The 25,216-nt window shown below is 46.0% G+C and overlaps 1 long non-coding RNA gene and 1 pseudogene across 2 annotated transcripts in view; one reads left to right on the forward strand and one right to left on the reverse strand.

Moving 5' to 3' along the window:
* LOC129046133 (uncharacterized) overlaps window positions 1-25,216 on the forward strand; it is a 93,875-nt gene continuing 68,659 nt past the window's right edge. The window contains exons 1-2 of one of the 2 annotated variants that reach the window (XR_010405761.1): window positions 1-4,830; window positions 10,032-12,163. This is a non-coding gene — a long non-coding RNA (uncharacterized LOC129046133). The remainder of the gene's footprint in view (window positions 4,831-10,031; window positions 12,164-25,216) is intronic. The other variant, XR_010405760.1, reaches the window with a different exon arrangement.
* LOC123850535 (ferritin light chain-like) lies at window positions 23,128-23,642 on the reverse strand (annotated as a pseudogene).

A 25,216-nucleotide genomic window follows, 5' to 3' on the forward strand; every position in this document is an offset into this window, starting at 1 on the left:
GGAAGCCCGATGCGGGACTTGATCCCAGGACCCTGGGATCATGACCTGAGCTGAAGGCAGACGCTTAACCATCTGAGCCACCCAGGCGCCCTTCACTTGATTTCTTCACACAACATTTTATTATAAAAATTTTCAGAAATGTTGAATGAAAGCCCACCCCCTAATTCATTCCACAATTAACTTTTTCTACATTTGCTTTATGATCTGTCCATCCATCAGTCTGTCTTACTGTTTTTGTGCAGCACAAAGTAAGCCATGCTTCAGTGGATGTTGAATCCTGGGGACTCCACTCTGCCCAATGACTGTTTGGCCTCTGTTTAAATTCCCCTGGAGATGGGAAACTCACTACCTGTTACAATTCCCCGTTACAACTATTCTGGCTGTCACCAAGCCCCCTTCTGTGCCCGGGTCCCAATGGCAGGCCCTCCCAGGTGTGACTATTCAAATGAAAGGCACTGAGAACAGAGAGTCAGAACTCCCTGGAGTTGTTAGAACCCGGAGGCTGGGCACTCCTTCAGGGCTTCCCGTTCAGGAGGTGGCTGGCAGGGTCCGTGCGTGTGCATTTCTAGCAAGCTCCCAAGTATGCCTGACACAGCTCGCCTAGGCCCCCACTTTGAGAATTGCTGGTCTAAGCTTACACAGCCACTTGGGGGTACAGTTAATCCTAAAATAACTGTGTAGAAAGTCTTGGGTGTCCCTTTAGGGAAAGTCTTGGGTCTGGAAACATGCTTCTGGTCTGAGGGTGCCCCAGTCTTTACCCCAAGGGAGGCCACCCCACCCCTCTCCTGGTGGCCCCAAATACAGCTGGTTGCAGGGGGTTGGGCAGGCGCCTTCCCTGTGGCAACTTGCTCCTGTCCTGTGTGTGGTCCCCCAGGGAAGGTTGTGTGTCTGCAGCTGCTGGCTCAGGTCCTCCTAGTGGCTTCCCTGGCTCTCCTCTCTACCTCGGTGTCCATTGACTCCACTGACTGTCTGAGATGGGGTCTGGCCGTGTCCCCAGGGAGAGGCATCATCATTCGACCTGAATGAACCGGTGCACCCGATGAACTTACTTTGCTTTTATTTATTTCCTCTCTGCCCAAAGCTAAAATGTTCTGTAAAAAAAACAAGTGTGTATCTCTAAGACTGCCTTTGCCTCTGTCTGCAGACTGGGGATGCTGTCTTTCACAGTACACTTTTGCAAATTTAGTTATTTAAGAAGGAGTAAACTTGCGTTAATTGTCAATGGCTTATTAGTACCCACCTAGATGGCCAGGCTGGGGATAGGTGTGAATTTCATTAATTTCCCCATGCTTTTGGGGTTTGGTTTGAACTCAAAAGCCCTTCTTGAGCGAACTCTTGTGAAAGCTTTAATTAACTCTTGCCAGTGTCAATATGTTTTATTACCTTCTGCAGCCTGCAGCCTTCCCCCGTGACTAATTTACTCGGATGTTTGGGGCCGAGGTAATGAAGGCAGGAGCTCTGTGCAGACGCTGGAGTGGATTAAATCACGTTATGGGCTCCAGCTGGAGGGCAGTGCTTCTCCATCAGAGGTGATAATAGAGGGTTGTTCTTCTCTGGGTGGGGGTGTGCACCCTAGCAGACTAGGGTGGGTGGGTAATGCTTCCATGAGGCCAGAGAAAAGTCCTGGAGACAGTAATTGAGACATAGGTCTAGTGGGGGAGCTTACATACAGAGAGCCCGGGAGTGGACAGCTGGACAAAGCACCTATATACAGCCAGCTTGTATAGTACAGCAACTGAGCCTAGTGACTCTCTGCAGCCCCTCCCTCCTTACAGGGCCAGCCCTCCAAGGAGATCCAAGCCTGACGCCTGGACACTCTTCGTTACAAGGGAGACACTCCGGGTTGGCCATCCTTGGGAGCCCGTAACCTTGAATGCTGAAAAAAACCATTTTTCTGCACATTCTGCTTGATGGGAATATAGAAGGAGGACAGGACCTCTATGTTCTCAAGATAGTGATTAACATGCGCATTCAGGGTGTGTTCGCACCAAATAGTGATCCAGCATGTTCCATACAGGAGGGGCCCCTGAAGTTTTAATCAGTTTTGCTGCATCAGAAATGTGAGGGTCTGAGCTTGGACATATGACCTTGGTGGTGGCCTTTGAGAGCACAGATGTGGTGTCCAGGACTTGAGTTCAGGTCCCAACCACCACTTGGAAGCTGGGTGCAGCATAAGTCACCCCTTCTTCAGGATGGCCCCTTTCCTCCATTTGAAAGTGTGGGCAGGAATCTTGCCCCTCAGAAGACCAGGTGTGGGGGGCATCTTTGTGGCCACAGTGGATGTGGAGCAGCTGACTTCCATTGGTTTGGTGGACTGGAGTTTGTGCAGGCCTGGCCTCTGGGGTAGGAGCGGGGAGCCCTACCCAGGACCCTGGGATCATGACCTGAGCCAAAGGCAGACGCTTAACCAACTGAGCTACCCAGGTGCCCGCAGACCACGTTTTGTTTGTTCATTTACTTGTTGATGTATGAAGACATTTTTTCCAGGTTTTGCTGTCATGAAAAATGCTACTATAGATGTACTTGTATAATTTGTTCATTATGTGGGCTTATGTTTTCATTTCCCTTGGAGGGAGCATTGTTGAATCATTGTGTAGGTATATGTTTAGATTCATAAAAAACTGCCAGACCGTTTTCCAAAGTGGCTGTACCATTGTTCACTCCTAAGAAGGGTGCATGGGTTCCTGGTGCTCCACATCCTTGCTAGCACTTGATACTGTCATTCTTTTTAATTTTAGCCATCTTGGTGGGTGCAGAACAGCATCTCACTGTGGTTATAATTTGCATTTTTCTGATAACTAATGGTGTTGAGCATCTTTCCATATACTTATTATTCCATGCATCTTACTTTGTGAAGCATTTGTTCATGTTTTTTGCTCATTTTAAAATTGGATTGTCTTTTTATTATTGATTTGTATTTCTTTATATATTCTGGATATAAATCATTTATCACATATGCATAGTACATAGTTTCTCCTAGTCTGTGGCTTGTCTTTTCATTATCTAAATGCTGTCTTCATAAGCTAAAATTTTTAATTTTGATGAGCGCATTCTACTTTTGTGATTAAGGTGTAATTAGACTCTTGGAGCTGGGATTGTAACTTTAGGATTTTCAATTATTCTCATCACTAGTGTGCGCATGTGCACACACACACACACACACAGTCCTCACCCCAAGTAACCTGTGTTGGCAGCTTCCTATGCATCTTCCCGTGCTCCTACAAACATATACATATGCATGAGATTTTTTTTTTTTACTTAAATGGGAGCACACTATGGACCCAGGAAACTATTTTCATTTAACAGTACAACAGTACCAAGAGGTACATGAAAAGACCTGTCAGAATGGCTATTATAAAAAGGACAAGATATAACAAGTGTTGGCGAGGATGTGGAGAAAAGGGGACCCCCATGCACTGTTGGTGGGACTGTAAATTGGTGTGCCACTGTTGAGGTTCCTCAAAAGATTAAAAATAGAACTACCATATGACCCCGTAATTCCACTTCTGGGTACTTACCTGAAGAAAATGAAAACACTAACTCAAAGAGCTATCGGTCCTCCCATGCTCACTGTAGCATTATTCACAATAGCCAAGACATGGGAGCAACCGAAGTGTGCATTGATAGATGAGTGGATAAAGAAGATATGGCATAGATATACAATGGAATATTACTCAGCCACGAAGAAGGAAATCTTGCCATTGGCAACAACACAGATGGACCCTAATGCTAAGTGAAATAAGGCCGAGAAACAAATGCTGTCTGATTTCACTTATATGTAAAATCTAAAAGGAAAAAGAAAGGAAAACCAAGCTCATAGATGCAGAGAACAGATTGGTGGTTGCCAGAGGTGAGGGATGGGTGAGAGAAATGGGTAAAAGGGGTCAAAAATTAAAAAAAGAAAGGCTAAGGCTAGCACAGGTATCACAGAACTGAAAGGGTTGCTGGGGGCCCAAATGTTTGGTAGATTTCTCCACCAGATAATGCACTTTGTTTTATTTTTCCCTATTTTGATGAAGATTTTGCCATTTTTTTTACACTGTGCCAGGAAAAACCGAATTATGACTTACAATTTATGATTTCGGAAACCGATTTCACATGCAGTGCTAAAATTCATTTATTGTGAAATTTGACATGCACCCTGAAGCACATCTAAAACATGTGCACTGCATGAAGCGTGAAACCACAGTCAGCACTTACGCAACCAAGACTGACTGAGAATGGCTGAGAATGGACGCGGCCAGGACCCCGGTGGGCCTCTGCATGTCGGATCCGCTCCAGGGATGGCCCCTATGCAAAAACATCAAAAACAAAAACACTTTTTTTTTCTCAGACCATTTTGTTATGTCATTTTAAATTATATTCAAAACTGTGCCTCTTTAGAAATATTTATATTACAACACACATAGGAAATGGAAATTAAGGACAAAAAAAAGTGCTGCAACAAAGACAAAACTGTACGTGAGTTGATCCACGGAGGCCATAGGAAGAGATCTGAACCATTCTCTTTGGTTGCTACTTAATTAATATTCCAGAGAATGAATATGCCACTGCTGATTTAACCACTTCTCTTTTTAATGAGTTTCGATTCTGTCTTCCGCTGGACCTTCGGGTTGTTTCAGCATCTGGCTGCCTCAAACAACGCTCGAAACAAGCACACAAGCAAGCCAATGAACACGCCGAGGGTACAGCTCTGCAAAGCCTGTTGCTGTTTCCTGTGGGATAAATTCCAACAGTGAGATCGTTGGGTCATGGAGTGCGTGTATTTTGAAACTTAACAGCAACTGCAGATTTCTTTCCCAAAAAGCTGTAGGAATTCACAAGCTGCAGGTGAGGGTCTGTGTCCCTGTGTCTGCAAAGCTCTGGGTGCTGATGCTTAACTCATTTTGCAGCCTCGTGTGTAATAAAACTCTTATCTCACCTCAGCCCAACCATGCTTTTCTACTAACTCATTTTAAAAACTAATTTTTAAAATTTATCTGCATGACTTTTTTTTCTGTTCAGGAATGTTTTTTTAAATTCTTCCCCTTTTCTCTCCAGTGTTCTCTCTTGCTCTTCATCTTGTCATTTCTCAAATGATATGTTTCAGACGTGTTTCAAACAACTCCCAGGAGATCCTTGGTTCTCGATTACTTATTTTTCATGTGTGATTTCCTCCAGGCCTCGAGCCCTGCTTGCCGTGCAGCATGCCCGAGGGCGAGCTCCCTGGGGATTCAGTGTCATAGTTTCTAGATAAAATTGTTACCGCGGCCTGCTTTGTAGGAATTGGGTCCAAGTGTTCTGAATGCATTTTCTTTTTTGAGAACTGATCCTGGCAGGGATCAAATGCGTCTTGATTGAATCTGAACCTCCCTGTGTGGAGGCTGAGCTGGTTGCTGAGCCTTTGTCCTCATCGCTGGATTAGTTGCTGGAGAGCCGGGCTCCTGGCCTCTATGGTAGCACACGGCCCACCCCAGTGCTGGGCTATTCCAGCCAGCTACCAGCAGGGTGTCCGAGCCCTGCGGAGGGGACGGGCCTTAGAAGACAGCGGGCAGGTGTGCAGGGCAGGGCCATGCCGCCCCGGTCACAGAGAGAGAAGCAAGCAGACTGAGCTAGCATGGGCTGGCCAAAGGCAAGTGGAGGTCTGGGGGCAGGAGGCCCAGCTCTTTGAGCACCTTTCTCCTCCTCCTCGACTTTGGAGAACTGTTGAAGAACTGCAGAGAAAACCAAACCACAGAATTTTTTTTTCTTTCAGTGTTACTGAGATGTAGTTGACACGCAGCACTGTGTAAATATAAGGTGTACGTGTATCATGAAGTGACCCAACTTATGTGTGTCGTGGAGTGAGGACCACGATAAGTTCAGTTAACACCTATCACCTTATACGGATGCAAAAAAAAAAAAAAGAAAGAAAGAAAGAAAGAAAAGAAAAAAAAAAACAAGAAAAAAATATATTTTCCTTGTGATGAGAACTTTTAGGATTTGCGACCTTAGTCACTTTGAAATACACCAACAGCAGTGTTAACTATAGTCTTCATGTTGTACGTTACATCCACACTACTTATATATCTTATTACTGGAAATTTGTACCTTTGACCCCCTTCATCTGTTTCCCCACTGCCCCCACCTCCGGCAACCACATGTCTGATCTCTTTTTGTATGAGAGTTGTTGTTTTTTTTTTTAAACTCCATATGCAAGTGAAATCATACAGTATTTGTCTTTCTCTGACTTATTTCATTTGGCTTAGAACACTCAACATCCACCCACTCTTTTGTTTTTTTAAGATTTTATTTATTTGTCAGAGAGAGAGAGCACAAGCGGGGGGAGCAGCAGGCAGAGGGAGAGGGAGAAGCAGGCTCCCCGCTGAGCAACGAGCCCGATGCGGGACTCGATCCCAGGACCCTGGGATCATGACCTGAGCCGAAGGCAGATGCTTAACTGATTGAGCCACCCAGGTGTCCCAAGATCACCCACTCTGTTACAAATGACAGCATTCCCTTCCTTTTAAGGTTGAATAGTATTCCATCCTGTGTATATCATCTATCTGCTATCTCTCTCTCCCTTTCTCTATCACCTATCCATCTAGGTGAGTGATAATATTTTATGTAGAAAATCTGAATTGTTATACCACAGAGTATAATGAATATAAGAAAACTTGTGTATAGTCTCACTATCCACAGATCTCTCATAATATTTCTGTGGTTTTCTTTCAGTAATAAACACACACCCTTGTTTATATGTATATTTAAGCATTTTATATATATTTAAAATGTAGCTCACATTGTATATTCAATTGTCTCTTATTTATCATTATATTGTTTCTATTTATCCATGTCATTAAATATTCTTTAAAAGTTTAATTTTTATTGAAGTATAATGTACACAGAAGAATGCACATACCATAAACATGTAGCTTCAATGAGTTTTCATGTGAAAGTGTCATTTTTATACTACAGAGTAATTTCTTGCATGTAACTCATTTGTATAGCCCATTGTTTATAAGTTTTCATACAGATAAATAGCTCTGTGATGAACATCTCTGTGCACAAATCTTTGGGTGCATCCCGGGTGAGTGAGTTTTAATCAAATATACATTATAGATGAGAATAGGCACCACTGTGCTTTTGCTCTGGGGACTCGGGACCTGGGACCTTTACACAAGGGGCCACGTTCATGTGCCAGTTGTGCAGGATTTGGTTTACATCATTTGTGAAGGGGACACATGGATAAAGACTCCGGAGCAGTGACCCGTATCTCAGGCAGCAACCACCCCTCTGCTGTGTGTGCTTGTGAATGAGAACAAAGATGGTGGGCCTTGGGCGGGAAGACCCAGGAAGCAGAGATGGTCAGCAGATGCAGGGGCTGGTGCTACAGGTGACTGGGAAGGTCTGCTATGGATATCTGGGCAGTGATGTCCTGCCCTGGTGGTCAAGGGGGACATTACCATCAGCCTGGGGTGGTGAGTGTGGGACCTGAGCAGGACCCTGACCTCCAGCTGACCTTCACTTCCCCAGAATGGTCCTGCTCCAAAATGGGTGAGGAGGAGGGGTACCTGGACTCCATTGGGCCCTCGAGGACTTTGGGTACCTGAAGGAGAGATGGGCTTATGATGTGGCTGGCTTTTGGACAAGGTCTTCCCAAATGCAAGTGGCTGGGAGTTTCTCCAGTTCAGTGAACTTTCTCTTCTCTTTTTACCCGACTGCCTGGTTGCCTTTGTCCCTCCCGCCCTCCCTTTCTCCCTTTCTTTCATCTGTTGACTGTTTCCTGGAAATATGAGGTCAAAGGAAGCATTACCTGTGCTCCCAGAGACATCCGTGCGGTGCTGTGGAGACCTGGAACAGGCTTCAGGTGTTGAGATGGCCTATTGCAGTGTAACCCACCATCCTGAGTGTGGTGGCCCAAACAGCGAGCATCACCCACTGCGCTTCCCTCTCAGGCCCTGGGTGAGCTCTGGGGGTCTGCCACCCACTCTGCGACCCAGTGGGACAGGGCTGGAGGGAGCAGCGGGGCTGGCCAGCAGCCGCCTCTTTCCCTCTGTGGCCTCTCTGTGGGCTCCCTCATGCAGCATACCCAGTACGGCCCCCGAGCACTCTGAGAAGGGCTTGCAGAGGTGCTGCGCCTCTTCCCAGCGCTGGCTCGATGCGGTTCCTTTCCCGGGGGCGAGGGTGGGGAGGACTTTGAGGTGGAAGTGAAGGCTCCAACATGTGGGTTGGAAAGGGAAGATGGAGAGGTTCTAAACCACACTGCACAAGGAACAGCCGTGACCTTGGAAGGGGCAGGGGGGTTGAGAGAGGGTGGTGCCAACTGAGTGAGGCAGGAGGCAGAGCTGGATGAAGCACCGAGTGCTTTCCTGACATGAGGTGCCAAGTCACCTTGCTCTGAAATGTAAGTCCTCTCCTTTTCTCTACACCTTTAGTAGAGTCGGCTATAGACACGGGGGCCTCGGGGAGTAGGTCTATCTGTATCTGCTTGTGCACGGCGTGTCCGGTGCATGCGGCGCGTGTGAATGCAGGTAGCATGTTTGCATCGGTGCATGTTTTGTGTACAGTGTGAATGTGGGTGCCTGTGAATGAGAACAAAGATGGCGGGCTTTGCAAGGAAGACCCAAGAAGCAGAGATGGGGGCTGAGGGTTAGGCTCGGGGGGATCCGGTGGCATGCATGGAACCGGGCTCTGCCTTCTGGCCCTCTCCTTTCTGAGTCTCCTGGGGTTGTGGACGCACTGACGCTGTCCGCCAGCCTTCTGTGCACGTGCTGTGGAGTTGTGGTCACTCCTGGGGCGGGCAGGGGGGCCTGGCCCGTTGGGAGCTGTGGGCATGGAAGGTTGCCGTGCACCTCTCCTCCTCCAAGCGTCAGTGCCTGGCTGGCTTCTGCCTGCGCCGGGTGGCTTCCTAGCGCCTCCGGTGGTTGATGTTGCATTTTATCTTGAGGTTATTGTAAAATCCGTGGGAAGGTCCAGCTGGTGGGTGCTTGCCTGGCCATCTCCACACGTGGGGTCTTGGATGCAGAGGACTTGTCTACACAGCCTAAGATACGCTGTTACTTTCCACACGAGTGGGTATCATCCAGCACCCCGGCCTTTCCAGTCCCTGTTTCTGGCCCACCTTCCAGCACACATCTTCACTCCCTCACCTCACCCCTCACCGTCTCCCCACAAAGCCTTCCCTAGTGCACCTTCACCACCCCTTACACTTGGGTGCGCATTCCCACAGGCATGGGGGGAGGGCCCTGCACCAGTGGCTTTCAAGTCTGGGCTACATCCCAAGCGGCCACAGCAGGCTCCCTGGGTGGGCCTGGGCTGGCCAGGTGATCCCACTGTGTAATTTCTTGGCCTCGAGGCCGAGAACCACTGCTAGGAGGAAGAAGTCTGCAGGACACCTGCTTTTGATGCTTCTAGGTAAAAAAAACACAGTGTTTTGTCCAAAATGGCTGCTTGGGGGTGTTACTTCCTGCGTGCTCCATCCCAACTGTGCAGAGACCCCTGAGGTCGCCCCAGCCCCCACTCTGACCTGTGGGACATCCCACGAACGGGCCAGGGCGGGCCACATGTCTGGGGCTGCTGCCCTTTCTCCCTTTTGTTCTCTGTGTGGCTGCTCACTCCCCTCCCCCTCTGCCCTCTGCCCCAGCTAGCTCAGCTTTTCTCAAGCTCAGAAAGCAGTTGCTGGGCCGTGGGGGCATCAGGGATCTGGAGAAGGGCTCCATAAAATGAGGAACTGCTCTGTCTTCCAGGGGACCCTTTTCAGGGCAAGGCCCTGGCAAACTGAGAACTTAATGAGAGTGGAAAAGGGAGTCTTTTCCACGCAAGGCAGGAGATGTCCCCAGGGTCTGAGCTGGGCCTGAGACAGCAAAGGCCTGGCTGTCAGAAGGGAAAATACTTCTGCAAGGAGGGGAGGTGACACTTTGGTGGCCCTTCATTACCTTGCTGGACCAGCTGCCCTGGAGTCATTATGGATCAGCTGAAGTCATGCGAGAGGACAGGTGTTCCTAATTGCTGCCACAAGTCTTGGAGACTTGTGCATTTCAGATTGTTCTGACCCTTCTGTCTTGTTGCAGAGCCTCTTCGGGAACGTGGGGGTTGGTGTGACCCAGCACCTGCCTCGTGTTGATGCACTGGGGCCACATAGCTGTCTGCTGAGAGCCATCATGTCCAGGGCCTGGCAGCCTGCGCACGGAGGACTGGCTCCCACACACAAGGAAGAAACAGACCACAACGCAGGGAGGCGAGCAGGGAGTCCACTCTCCCAAGGATCTGAAGCTCTCCTGTTGGGCTGGCTGGAAGCAAAGTTCACTGGCAAAAAATGGGTTTTGCGGTGAAGCCAAGCATGCTTCGTCCATTCCTTGGCCGTCTGCTCTACCACTGTTTACTGAGCACCTACCGAGTGCTCCAAAAAGCGATGGGCATCTGTGGGCCTAGAGTCTCACAGGAGGCATGGGTGAAACCCAGGCCTGCCACCTACTCAGGATGTGCTTCAACCTCAGTTTCCTTGTCTGTAAAGCCAGCCCCTATGTCGTAACAATGTAGGAGGCCATTGAGATCCTATCAGTAACTCCTCTAGGGCTTATCTGTGCAAGGGTCTGTTCTCAAGGAACCCACAGGACCTGGGGGTGGCTGACCTGCAGGTGGATGAGAATGTGCCAGAAGCTCCCTGCCCTCAGAGCAGCCAGAATGCGGTTTCTGATAGCTGGACTCCCTGGGAATGCCTTCCTTCCGAGGGACCAACTTGTTTTAACAGGCAAGAGCTTCTCTACATCAGAGGAGTTACTGACTGAAAGGAGGGGGCTTTTAGAGCTCAGAGTTCACGTAAATGTTCCCAGATTTAGAGCGAAGATGTTCCTGTATCAATTTGAGATGGCAACGGGGCCATCCCCCGTTGGACATCCCAGACTCCATGTTACACCTGTGAGAACCAACTGTGCAGGGGAGGCTGCCTCTGCCACAGTCGTGGAGGTGGGTGGGAGGGGGCTGATCTGGCTCCTTGAATCAGGGCTGCTCAGAAGTAGGACTACTGAGGACAAACATTCACTGGCTTGGAGAAGGATAAGACAAATAGATCAACGCAACAGAATAGAGACCCCAGAAATGGACCCTCATAAATATAGTCAGCGGGTCTTTGACAAAGGGGCAAAGGCAATGCAATGAGGCAAAGACAGTCTCTTTAGCAACCAGTGTTGGAATAACGGAACATCAATATGCAAATAAATAAATCTAGACACAGACCTTATGCCCTTCACAAAAGTTAACTGAAAATGGATCACAGACCCAAATATAAAATAAAAACTATAAAAATCCTAGAAGTTACCATAGAAAACCCAGATGACCTTGGGTGTGGTGATGACTTCCTAGATACAACACCAAAGACATGATCCATGAAAGAAAGAATTGATAAGGTAGATTTCATTAAAATTAGAAAATTCTGCTCTGTGGAAGACCCCATCAAGAGAATGAGAAGAGAAGCCACAGACTAGGAGAAAATATTTGCAAACAACACATCTGATATAAGATGTTATCCCAAATATTCAAAGAGCTCTTCCAACTCAAGACAACAAATAGCCCAATTAAAAAATGGGCCAACAGATACCTCACTGAAGAAGATGTACTGATGCCAAACAAGCATATGAAAAAATGCACCACATTATACTCATCAAGGAAATGCAAATGAAAACAACAATGGGATGCTACTACTCTCCTATTAGAATGGTCAAAACCCAATAGACAGACAGCACCAAGTGCTGGTGAGGACATGGAGCAACAGGAACTCTCACTCACTGCTGGTGGGAATGCAAAATGCTGCAGCCACCTTGGAAGACAGTTTGGCAGTTTCTTACAAAACTAGAAATATTTCTACCATATGATCAGTTGTGCTTCTTGGTATTTACCCAAAGAAGTGAAAAACTGATGTCTGCACAAAAACTTGCATGTGGATGTTTAGAGCAACTTTATTCATCATTGTCAAAACTTAGAAGGAGCCAGGATGTCCTTCAGTAGGTGAATGGATAAGTAAACTGTGGTGCGTTCAGACGATGGAATATTATTCAGCAATAAAAAGAAATGAGCTATCAAGCCATGAAAAGACATGGAGGAAGCTCAGATGCATATTATTCAGTGAAAGAAATCAATCTGAAAGGCTACATGCTGTGTGACTCCACCTATATGACATTCTGGGAAAGGCAAAACTATAGAGACGGTAAGAGGATCAGTGGTTGCCAAGGGTGGGGTGGGGGGAAGGAGGGACGAATAGGAGGAGCACGGAGGACTTTTAAGGCAGTGTAACTCTCCGTATGATGCTCTAATGATGGCTGTGTGTCATTTTCCCTTTGTCCAAAACTAGAGAATGGACAATGCTGCAGGTGAACCATGAGGCAAACCCTTTGTGGGGGAGGCTTTGTACATGTGGGTGCAGGGTGTATTTGGAAAATCTCTGTACTTTCAATTTTGTTGCTTTAAAGAAATAATGTCTTTAAATAACTTTAAATAGAGTCTTTAAAAGCTTTTGTTGGCTCACTAGCCCCCGGGTATCGTTCCTGTTGAATTTGGCTGTTGCTGATGTTGTGTGAGCTCGTCACGGGGTCTTTCCTCTCACTCTCGCCCGTGAGGATGAAGCTGTTTTCTGAAAACGTCTGGAGGTATTGAAGAGTGAAGGGTGGGGGGACTGGCGTCTCGGGGTGTCCGGTTGGCAGGCAGTTCAGGAAGGGGAGCTGCCGGCTGGCGAGGGCTGCCCTGTGGACCTTCCAGCAGACAGGACGGAAACGGGCTGGTTTGAGTTGAATGGGGAAAGCAGACTCATTTCAGATGGAACAAGTTCTTTCTGGGGCTGGCCCAGGACAGGCTACGGGCATCAGCTGAGGGGAGCCGCCAGGGCTTCCTTCTTTTGCCAAGCCCCTCGCTGGCCCGGTGGAGCACTTGTGGAGACAGGCGGCTGGATGGAGGGGTAGCTGGAATGGATCATGTAGGGCAGCCCATCCTCCAGCACCTGCCAAGTGGCTCCCTGAAGGCAAGCATTATGGAAGTGGTCGGCATTCTGCCATCATAGAATGGGTTCTGGGGTCAAATACACTTTACAGTGGCCGTTGACCAGTGCTTCTCAGACCAGCATCAGCAGCTTGGGGGAATGGGTCAGAAATGTGAATTCTGGGCCTACCCCAGGCCAACTGAATCAGACAGGATGAGAGTGGGCCCAGCTCTCCTGGGGATGCTGATGATCCCTGCTCAAGTTTGAAAACCTCTGCTGTAAACCAGTGGTGGGCTGGGCCCTTGGGGCCAAATCTGGCTGAGGCTGCCTTTTTTTTTTTTTTAGAGAGAGGGAGAGAGAAAGTGGGGAGGGGGAGGGGCATAGAGAGAGGGAGAAAGAGGCTCCTAAGCAGGCTCATGCCCAGCATGGAGCCCTACATGGGGTGGGGCTCTACCTCACAGCTGTGAGATCATGACCTGAGCTGAAATCAAGAGTCAGACGCTTAACTGACTGACACCCCACAGGAGCCCAGGCTGAGGCTGTTTTGTAAATAAAGTTTTATTGGGTCATGGCCATACCCGCTCATTCATGGTCATCTGCTGCCACTTTCACTCTTCAACTGCAGACTGGTTGTGACAGAGCCCATGTGGCTCACAAACACTAAAATCTTTACTATCTGGTCCTTTACAGAAAAAACGTGGCCAACCCTGGTTCTCAGCCTAAGCTGCACACCGGATCACCTGGGCAGTGAGAAAACCCCTGAAGCCAGGGCCCCAGCCCAGAGACCCTGGTTTGATTGGTTTGGGGGGGTGCCCTGGCTGCTAGGACTTTGAACAGCTCCCAGCTGATTTAATGTGCAGCTATGCTTGTGAGACCCATGGCTTTAGACCAGCGTTTGTTTTCGAGGTTTGCAATCTGCTCAGTCTTTCTCAGCCAGCTTTGCTCACATCCCATCCCCAGCCAGCTCGCTCTTCCGACACAGGCTGGGGGACGGGGGTTCCTTTCCTTCTCAGAGTTGCTCCTGCGCTTAAATGTGGTGAGCTCTTGGGCTCCACACCCCGCAGGATGCACTCGTGAAGACATCTGAGTAGCTCTCCTGCGGGAAGGGCCACCGCGCCAGCTGCCAGCCTGTGGCTTGGGCCAAGTGTGTCTTTCTAAGGGATGGAGGGGCTGGCTTGACCGCAGCGCTGGTGCTGATGGAAGCAGGTACCTGGACATGCTTCTGCTCAAGGGTTCCGGTGCACAGGGAACAGCAGTGCGCCAGAGGCCAGGAGGCCCTGGAGCTGGGAGCAGGTCACCATTTACCAGCTGGGGAAACTGGGCAGGCGGCTCCAGGCCCAGCTGTTTACACAGGTGCTGAATGCAACAGGTCATCCACAAGGAATTTACCATTTCTCATGCTCTGTTAGTTGATGTTCACACTTACTTGCTTTTAAAATAAACTATCCTTCTTATTGTGGTGACAGAAGAAAAGAGTTCAGTGCACGAAATTTAAAAACTAAAATTTAGATCAAATAAGAAAGGAGAAATCATTCACCACCCAGAGAAAATCCCTGTTAAGATGTTGGTATGTATCCTCCTAGTCCTCATTTCAAAACTGAGCACTGTACAAAATTCAGTTACTTTGCAACAATTCCATGAGGTCGGTGGGAGTAGACAATGTAGCAGGTGGAAGAGGAGAGTCAGCCCTGAGGGTAAATTGAAGGTAGGTGGTTATGTGGCTATGTGGATGTTCAACTTTGGGAGATATAAAAATCACTCATCTTGATCTAACTGCCCTGGGGACTTGCTAACATGCAGATTCTGGCCTCTGGGCTGGGCCTGAGAATGTACATTTCTAACCAGCTCCTGGAAGGGGCCCGCACTGCTGGTCTGTTGACCACATTTGAGTACCAGGGACTAGAGAAGAATCGAGAAAATCCCTCTGAACTGTGCTACAGGCTCTTGTGGTGCTAAGGTGTGAGATGGGGAGGGAGTTCATGTCTACTTAAATGTCTGCTCTAGAACTTGCAAAACTATGTTTTATTAGGAAAAATGTTCCATGGAAGAATTTAACTATTTTCAACTAGAATACTGGCTCTCTGGGAAAATCTTGTCCTTGTCAAGGATAAATATATCAGGCTGCTTACTCTAAAGCCTCTTCTCAGCTTCTAGGATGCCTGTTTTCCCACTTCTGGGTTGGGGGGAGACCTGCCCTTGGCTAGGCAGGCAGATCTGCTTTAGCTCCCCAGGGGCCTTCACATAGCCCCTGATCTCGAAAGAGGAGCAAGGAATGAGCTTGCAAAAGAGAAGCTGTGGTTTTCAGAGTTGAACAAGCAGGAGGGGAGAATAGGCAGGCTGAGTTGGCTGCCAGAGCAAAAGGCCTCACCCCCAGCGAGGGGCACGCACTGTGCAGCACCCCCAGCAGCTTCCAGTCGCAGGCGAGGGGGACCCTTTTGGTTGCCCCTGTGGGAGAATGAGCTCGGGAGGTGAAGTGCAGGACGGCTTCATAAACAGGGCTGAAAACGTCTTTTCCTCCAGCAAAATACATTTTCCCAGAAAACATAATTACGCTGCCAAAACTACTCCAGGCAGCTTGAGGATAAGAGCACCACAAAATGGAATGAGGCAGTTGGTTTTATTTAAAAAAAAATCTGGAGAATTCAAAATGGCCTAATTGCACAGCTATTAAACAGCTCCTAAATCTGGGAAGTTAGAGCTGTTTTGTTGTTAATATTTCCTTTCAGCGCGCTGAGCCCCCTTCCTCATTGCAGGCGGCAGCCGTGAGGTTTGGCTGCCTTCTCTCCTGTAGCTCGATGGTGACCATTTTCAGCCTGGTGTGGGGGAGCGTGACTCCTGACTGCCTGGGTTTATGCAGCAGCTTCCCCCGGAGGGAATTTGCCCCCAAGACGTTGCTCCCCAATCTGGGGGGGGGCAGGTTCTGTTCCCCAAGGACCCTGTGTCACTGAGGGTCCTCCTGGCCGGTCCAGACTCCGGGCCTCTGCCAGGAGAAAGAGGCTTAGTGTGGAAGACAAATGGGTTTTGGAATCAACTGTATCTGGATTTGAACACAGGACTCTTCATTTTCTGACCCGGTGACCTTGGACAGCCTATGTGACCCCTCTAGGTGAGGACTTGCTGAGCTGCGGCTGGGGCCACTGAACAGGGACTTGAGTGAATATGGTGTGGGAGGCCAGGGAAGAGGGGGCAGCAATTTACTTTACTTCAGAGTCTGACTGAGCCAAGCCCCATGTTTTCCTCATCCTCAGAGGATGGCATAGTGCAGGGATCCTTCTGGAGCCTATTGTGTTTTTGCTCATCAGTTTGTAACAGGTATACACCCCCCATGTTCATCATTTTATCAGCGCTTTCAATAAACAAACTCATGAGTGCACCCCTCTGGTTTTCCTTGCATGGACGCCCTTTCTGCTTTTATACCATTATATTTAGGAGGGTTGACCATGTTCCTAAAACTCTCAGAGCTGAGTGAAAATTGGCAAGTCTGCTGGGAGTTGGGCCTGAAGGTGCCCCCCTGCCTCCTGTCATTCCGCTTTACACTGCTGACTTCCGCTTTTCCTACTCCTAACACGGCACCTTCTTTTGGGGGATTTTGTTTCTTGCTCATAACTTTTAGGACAGTCTTTGGCTCTAGGGAAGAGGGATCAGCCACTCTGGAGGGATTACAAAACTAACCGAGATTTTATTCTTTTTTTTTTTTTTTAAAGATTTTATTTATTTATCTGACAGAGAGACAGCGAGAGAGGGAACGCAAGCAGGGGGAGTGGGAGAGGGAGAAGCAGGCTTCCCGTCGAGCAGAGAGCCCGATGTGGGGCTCGATCCCAGGACCCTGGGATCATGACCTGAGCCGAAGGCAGACGCTTAACGACTGAGCCACCCAGGCGCCCCCCGAGATTTTATTCTTTACAACTGGTACAAATTTTTAAGATTATGAAATACTTCAAATGTATAGAAAAGAAGTAGAATCTGTGTATCTGCTACCCAGATTCAACCAATGGACATCATTTACCTTACTTGTTTCAGATTACTTATTTATTATTATTATTTTTTTTAAAAAAGATTTTTATTTATTTGACAGAGAGAGAGAGTTAGTGAGAGCAGAAACAAGCAGGGGGAGTGGGAGAGGGAGAAGCAGGCCTCCTGCTGAGCAGAGAGCCTGATGTGGGGCTCGATCCCAGGACCCTGGGATCATGACCTGAGCTGAAGGCAGACGCTTAATGGCTGAGCCACCCAGGCGCCCCACAGATTACTTATTTTTTAAAGAAAGAAAATATCATAGTTAAAGAAACCATCAACAAGATTAAATGTCAACCTAAAGAATTGTAGGAGATATTTGCAAATAATATGTTAATAAGAGGTTAATATCCAAAATATGGAATGAGCTTCTACAACTTAATATGAAAAAACAAATAAGCCAATTAAAAAATGGGCAGAAGACACAAACAGTTTTTTCCAAAGAAGACATACAGTTGGCCAACAGACATATGAAAGATGCTAACCACAAAAACCAGCACCTTACACTTGTCAGAATGGCTAGAATAAAAAAGACAAGAAGTAACAAGTGTTGCTGAGGCTGTGGAGAAAAAGGAACCCTGGTGCACTGTTGGTGGGAATGCAGACTGGTGCAGCCACTATGGAGGTTTCTCAAAAAAATAAAAATAGAACTACCATATGATTCAGTAATTCCACTACTAGGTATTTATTCAAAATAAACTAAAATACTAATTTGAAAAGATATGCACCCCAACGTTTATTTCAGCATTATTTACAATAGCCAAGGTATGAAAGCTGCCCAAGTGATCACTGATTGATGAATAAAGAAGATGTGGTGTGTGTATATATATAAAGAAGATGTGATGTGTGTGTGTGTGTAGATACACACACACACACACACACACACACATATATATATAAGCTTTTTATCTCTCCTTCTATTTTCAATGACAGCCTAGCTGGATAGAGTATTCTTGGCTGCATATTTTTCTCAGTTAGTGCTCTGAATATATCATGCCAGTACTTTCTGGCCTGCCAGGTCTCTGTGGATAGGTCTGTTGTCAATCTAATGTTTCTACCATTGTAGGTTACAGATCTCTCGTCCCGAGCTGCTTTCAGGATTTTCTCTGAGACTCGTAAGTTTTACTATTAGATGTTGGAGTGTTGACCTATTTTTATTGATTTTGAGGGGGGTTCTCTGTGCCTCCTGGATTTTGATGCCTGTTTCCTTCCCCAAATTAGGGAAGTTCTCTGCTATAATTTGCTCCAATATAGCTTCTGCCCCCCTCTCTCTTTCTTCTTCTTCTGGGATCCCAATTATTCTAATGTTGTTTCATCTTATGGTATCGCTTATCTCTCGAATTCCGCCCTCATGATCCAGTAGTTGTTTATCTCTCTTTTTCTCAGCTTCTTTCTTTTCCATCATTTGGTCTTCTATATCACTGATTCACTCTTCTGCCTCATTTATCCTAGCAGTTAGCGCCCCTATTTTTGATTGTACCTCATTAATAGCCTTTTTGATTTTGACTTGGTTAGATTTTAGTTCTTTTATTTCTTCAGAAAGGGTTTCTCTAATAACTTCCATGCTTTTTTCAAGCCCAGCTGGTATCTTTAAAGGGATGATTCTGAACTCTAGATCTGACATTGTACTAATGTCCCTATTGAGTAGGTCCCTGGCAGTCGGTGCTACCTCTTGTTCTTTTTGTTGAGGTGATTTTTTCCATCTTGTCATTTTGTCCAAAGGAGAATAGATGAATGAGAGAACAAAATGCTAACAGGGTAACAACGTCCCCAGAAAATATACTCTAAACAAATCAGAAAAGACCTGAAGCTGGGGGAAAAGAAAGGGAAAGAAAGAAAAAGAAAAAGATAAAAACAAACAAAAACAGAACAAAAGAAAAAAAACAGAATATGATCAAATATAATCAGGCTGGTGCATAGATCAGTGCCACACACTAGATTTTGGGTGTATTTTGGTCTGTTAGAAGAAAGTGCCTCCCAAAATTTTAAAGAAAGAAAAACTTATATATGTACAAAAATAAGGGTTGATACGATGAAGGGATGGAATATGAATGTAAAGATGAAAATTATAAAAAATTTTATAAAAGGAATTGATAAGAAGTTGTTTGAAAAAAGAAAAAAGAGGATTTAAAAAAAAAGAAAAAAAAAGGGAGAGAATGTGATCAGGCAGGAGACTAGAACAAAGCCATACACTAGAGACGTAGGGTATATTTTGATCTGTTAGAAGAAACTGTATCTCAAAATTTTAAAGAGAGAACAACTTATATATATATGCCAAAAATAAGGGTAACTACTGTGAAGGGACAGAATATGACTCTAAAAATGAAAAATAAAAATGTTTTTTAAAAAAGGGATTGAGGGCGCCTGGGTGGCTCAGTTGGTTAGGCGACTGCCGTCGGCTCAGGTCATGATCCTGGAGTCCCGGGATCAAGTCCTACATCGGACTCCCTGCTCAGCAGGGAGTCTGCTTCTCCCTCTGACCCTCCTCCCTCTCATGCTCTCTGTCTCTCATTCTCTCTCTCGCAAATAAATAAAAAAAAAATCTAAAAAAAAAAAAAGGGATTGATAAGATGTTGGTTGAAAAAGGGAAAAAGAAAAATTAAAAAAAAAAAAACAGTTAAAAAAAATTAAGTTTGAAAGACTAAAGAATCACGACAAAAAAGCCATGGATTCTATGTGCAATATTCCCCTAGCGCTGGAGTTCTCCCATTCTCATTGATCGTAAACTTGGCCTTGGCTGGCTGTTCTCGCTGATCTGGGGGAGCGGCCTGTTGCCGTGGTTCCCAAATGTCTTTGCTGGAGGCAGAATTGCCCCGCCCTTGCCGGTCTGCGCTAAGTAATCCGCTCGGGTTTGCTCTTGGGAGCTTTTGTTCCCTGCAAGCTTTCCGTACAGCTTTGGAGGCTGAGAGTGAAAATAGCGGCCTCCCAATCTCCGCCCCGGAGGAGCCGAGAACTCGGGACCCCACTCCTCAGTGCACCCCCAGAGAAAAGCAGTCAGTCACTCCCGTCTCCCCGGTCTCCAGGCGCACTCCGTTCTCACCCGGCCTGTGACCGTGTGTTTCTATCGCTGGCACCCGACCCCGTGTGGAGTCTCCAAACCCAGCAGATCCCTGCGGTGCGCTCCCGCGCCACTCCTCCCGGGGGAGGAAGGTGAGTCTCCCCGGATCTGCCACTTGTTGGGTCCCTGCTGGAGGAGCAGTGGCCTGACTGTGCCGTGGATCATGGTTTATGGCAACCCCGAACTGAGAGTCCGCGCCTGGGCTCCGTCTCTGCAGCCGGCTTCCCCGCTCTGATACCTGGGAGCTCTGCTGCACTCAGGCACCCCCGGTCTAGAAAGAGGGTCCTGAGACCACACTGTCCCACAAGGGTTCCACCCCCCGCTTAGCCACTGGAGCGACGTCCCTCAGCGGAGCCGACTTCTAAAAGTTCCGATTTTGTGCTCCGCGGCTCTATCACTTGCCAGAAGTGGCCGACGAAGGCCCCTCCCCTGCCGTCTATCCTCCCGAATATCACCTCAGATTCACTTCTCTGCACGTCCTACCTTCGAGGAAGTGGTCGCTTTTCTGTTCAGAGAGTTGTTGCTATTCTTTTCTTTGATCTCCTGTTGAGTTTGTAGCTGTTCAGAATGGTTTCATCCCTATCCAGCTGAATTCCTGAGACCGGACTAAATCCAGGTCTCCTACTCCTCTGCCATCTTGCTCTGCCCCTTGTTATTTGTTTTCTATATGCCTTATAGCTTGCTTATCTCTCATTTCCTGTATTACTATTTTCTTTTGTGTTTCACTGATTTTTTTGTAGGGACACATAGAAATATCTTTTTCAATTTCCTTTGTGTATATTCTTCAGCTACTTTCTTGGGGGTTTCCATGGGGATTATATCTAATATCCTAAAGTTATAACAATTTAACTTGAATTTACACCAGCTAAACTTCAACAAAACTCAGTTCCTTTAACATTTCCATCCTCACCCTTTCAGTTGTTGATTTCCCCAAATTGCATCTTTATACATTGTATTTCCAAAATGTAAAATTATACATTTTTAATATATTAGTTTCTTATGTAAACAAAATGTGCAGTTACAAAGGTAAAATGATAATAGTTTTTAGATTAAGAATTTTTTTGTGTAGTAAACAAAAACTGGAATTATACACCATTGTACAATAATACAGGCTTTTATATTGCCCAGGTATACCTTTACACAGATCTTTGTTTCTTCATATGACTTTGAGTTACTGTTCAGTGTGTTTTCATTTTAATTTGTAGGATTTCTTTAATGTTTCTTGCAGGGCAGGTTTAAGACAGTTTTGCCAGATATAGGATCCTTGGTTGACCACATTTTTCTTTTAGCACTCTGAATATATCAGTTCACTACCTTCTGGTCTCCAAAGATTTGACAAGAAATCTGCTGGTAATCTTACTGAAGACTCTGTGATGAGTCACAGTTCTCTTCCTGCTTTCAAAATATTCTTGTTGACTTTTGAAAGTTTGACTATAATATCTAGGTGTGGGTCTCTTTGAGTTCATCCTATCAAAATTTGTTGAACTTCTTGGGTGTTTATATTTATGTCTTTCATCAGATTTGTTAAGTTTTTGGCTATTAATTCTTCAAATATTCTCTCTGCCACTTTCTCTCTTCTCCTTCTGGGACTCCCACAGTTGCATATGCTGGTCTGCTTGCTGGTGCCCACAAGTCCTTTAGGCTCTGTTCACCTTCCTTCTTTTTCTCAGATTCAGTAAGTCCCATTCACTGATTCTTTCTTCTGCCTGCTCAAATCTGCCTTCGAATTCCTCTAGTAAATTTTTCGTTTCAAGTTTTGTATTTTTCAGCACTGGAATTTCTTTTTTGGTATCTTTTTAGGTTTTCTATTTCTTTATTGGTATTTCCACTTTGTTAAGACATTATTTTCTTGACCTTGCCCACACTTTTTTTAGTTCTTTGAGCATCTTTAAGATAGTTGTCTTTGTCAAGTATATCTGCCAGCGGGTCTTCTTCAGGGACAATTAGTTTACTTTTTTTCCTTTGAATGATCCATACTTTTTTGTTTCTTTCTATGCCTTGTGATTTTTTTTTGTTGAAAACTGGACATTTGAATCTAATAACGTGGCAACTCCAGAAATCTGATTCTCTCCCTGCCCCAGAGTTTGCTGGGTTTTGTTTTTGTTTATTTATTTAGTTTTGATCTGTTGCCCAATCTGTCACCTGACTGTGCTTAAGATCAGACTGAGGTATAAACTTAAGGTATTCTCAGGTCTTTTCTGAGCCTTCCCTTCTCCCTAGGCATGTGCGGTGACTTTCTAATTTCCCCTGTATAAGCAGTTGCTTTTGAACGTCCTAGTTTTTAATGTGTGACTCCCAAAAATGGAAAAAGAGAAAGATGAAGGCAGGGAAAAGGTGTCGGCCCTTTAAAATTCCTAGAAGTTACTTCTGCCAGATGGGGGAGGACTTGCAGTAATGTGGGGGAGGTACAGCAATGATGGCCTACCTCTTTGCACTTCTGAGAACAGAAGCAGCAGTGATCAGAGCACAATCCCCAATATTTGGAGGACAAGGTTCTTTTTGCCCACTCTTGCTCCCACAAGGTGTGTGCAAGCTGTGCCAGGAGCACATCTTGTTTGCCATGTGGCTGGGAGTGGGGGATGGGTAGCTGCTACTGCGCTAAAAGCTGAAATTGACTAAAATTAACCATAGTTTACTGCTCAAGCCTTCCCCTGGAAGTTTCAAGCCTTCAATAGACTCCAGAGTTCCAAAATAGCTACGTCGGAGGATTCTGCCAGTGCAATTGCTGTCTCTGTGGGGATATAAATTCCTGGTGCTTTCTAGTCGGCCATCTTCCCCGAATGTTTGTTAAGAGGTTTAAACTTGTATGAGGTATTGAATTTTATCAAATGCCTTTTCTGCATCTATTGATGATCTTGATATGTCTTTTTTTTATATATTATGTGATAAACCACATTCTACAATTTTAAGCCAACTTTGCATCTCTGAGATAGACCCTACTTGATCAAGTTATCAGTTTTGTTTTTTTTCTGCAAAAAGCTTTATGTTTCCATTTGGTCCATGGCTTGGGAGAGGGCTCCAGAGTAGTTAAAAAGCTGCCTAGTGGCTGTAGGGAGAGGCTCAGGCACAAGAGCTGACACCAGGGGGATGCCAGAGGGGCCCCTCAAAGGCTGCTGGGCTTCAGACGCTCCTAGTCATGCTTGAGGGTAAGCCTTTTGAAGAAATACTTCCTCAGTCAGCCTGCAGAGGTTAGTCAGGTGGTTGCCCATCTTCTTGATGAGTTTTACCTCCTCATCTAGGAATTCGTTCTCCAGGAAGTCACAGACATGGGAGTCTGCACAGCCAGAACCCAGGGCATGCAGATACAAAAGAGCCTGGTTCAGATTCTTCTCCTGAACCAGGGTAGCTTCTGTGGCATCTAGGGTTTTACCCCATTCATCTTGGGATGTCTTCTGCACACCCTGGAAGAGGGTGGGGCAGCTTGCTGAGCTGGTTTTGAATCTTTAAGAGACACTCAGCACCCTAGCACTTCTCCTCAGCCAACTCATGGAAGAAGTGGCCCATGCCCTCCAGAGCCACATTGTCATGGCCGAAATAGAAGCCCAGGGAGAGGTAGATATAGGAGGCTTGCCTGTGCATGTTGACCAGGTAGTTGATGGCAGCCTCTACCTTGGTGGAATAATTCTGATGAATCTGGGAGCTCATGGTTGATTGGTAATAAGGAGCTAAGCTCAAAATAGGGTGTTGGCTGGTCCTGGAGGCAGAAGGTGGCCAAAAAATGGATCCAAAGGTTGCAACTGGAAACAAGGTTGGAGGGTGGTTGGAGGTTGGTAGAAGGGGCATCCCTGGGTCTGTTCTGTCCAAACACTGTTGAAGCAACAGACAGATCTGTGGGACTGTGGTGTGTACTGCCAAGCTATCAGTTTTTAAGTGCTATATTCAAGTTCCTAAAATTTGCATAGGATTTTGAATTTATGTTTGTGAGTGAACTTATCTTATAAGTCCTTTGGGTTTGGTATCAAAGTTTTACCACCTTCATGAAGCAAGCTCTTCTTACATGCTCTGGAGAGGTAATGTAATTGCAGAGATCTGTCATCTGATTCTGTCATCTGATCTGTCACCTGACTGCAAAACCATCTGGGCCTGGTGCTTTATATGTAGGAAGATTTTAACTTCTTATTCAATTTCTTTGATTGTTATGAGAAAAATTTGGCCATCAATCTTTGGTAAGCTTTTCATATTGAGTGTAACATACATAAAAAACGTCTAGTTCATGTTACAACTTGATGAATTTTTGTGGTAAACACATCCATGTAACATTCATCCAGATCAGTCCCACCATAGACACTCATGTGGGTGTTTTATCAAATGCTTGTCTACACCTATTGAAATGGTTCCATTTTCTCTTTTATCCTGTTAATGTGGTGAAATACTATAAGTGATTTTAAAATGATTGGTTAACTTTGCATTTCATAAACCCAATTTGGACATTCTATTACCCTTCAGATATATTGCTGAATTTTTTTTCCATTATCAAAATGTCCTTTTCAGGTTTGGGAATCAAGATTATGGTAGCTTCATAAAACAAGGTGCTGTATCTATGTATCAGTTTGCTTTCAACTGCAAGGAATTGATGATCATCAGTTTAGTAGTGTCTTAATAATGTGACATAATTATTTCTCATTAGAAGGAATAGGGAGGGAGATGGTTCCAGGGCTGATTCAGAGGGTCGTTATTGTTATCTAGGACTCAGGCTCTTTCCATCTTTCCTCTCTGCCACCCACATCCTGTTGACTTTTTGTCTTCAGCCTTGTTGCCTCATGGTTGCAAGATGGCTGTCAAAGCTCCAGGCTTTGTTTTCCCATACTATCTCCCCACATTATCACGTTCAAAGTCAAAGAGCAAGTGGAAAACCTGGGAGGTGAGATAGAGAGATAGATAGATAGATAGATGATAGATAGATAGATGATAGATAATCTTGGCCTCTCTTCTCTTTCCATCACAGAGGGAAAATGTCTTCCCTTAAAATCCACAGAAAATTTCTCCTACTGTCTTAATGGCCAGAAGGACTAGGTCATATGTCCATACATGAACCAAGCACTACAAAAGGAATTGGGCTCCAAAGTCTGCTTGGAACAGTTATGATCCCTCCACCCTCTGTTGCCAACCCTCCCTGCTCCACGTTAGGGTTGGCCACTGTTGTCTAAACACCAGTGAGATTTGTTGGACATGAAAAGGAGAAATGTCTATTGACTGACATTATTTGCCACACTTGTATC

The sequence above is a fragment of the Mirounga angustirostris genome, unplaced genomic scaffold, assembly GCF_029215605.1.
Source record: "Mirounga angustirostris isolate CCGP_5_RB_7025 unplaced genomic scaffold, mMirAng1.0.hap1 SCAF_10, whole genome shotgun sequence".
NCBI lineage: Eukaryota > Metazoa > Chordata > Mammalia > Carnivora > Phocidae > Mirounga > Mirounga angustirostris.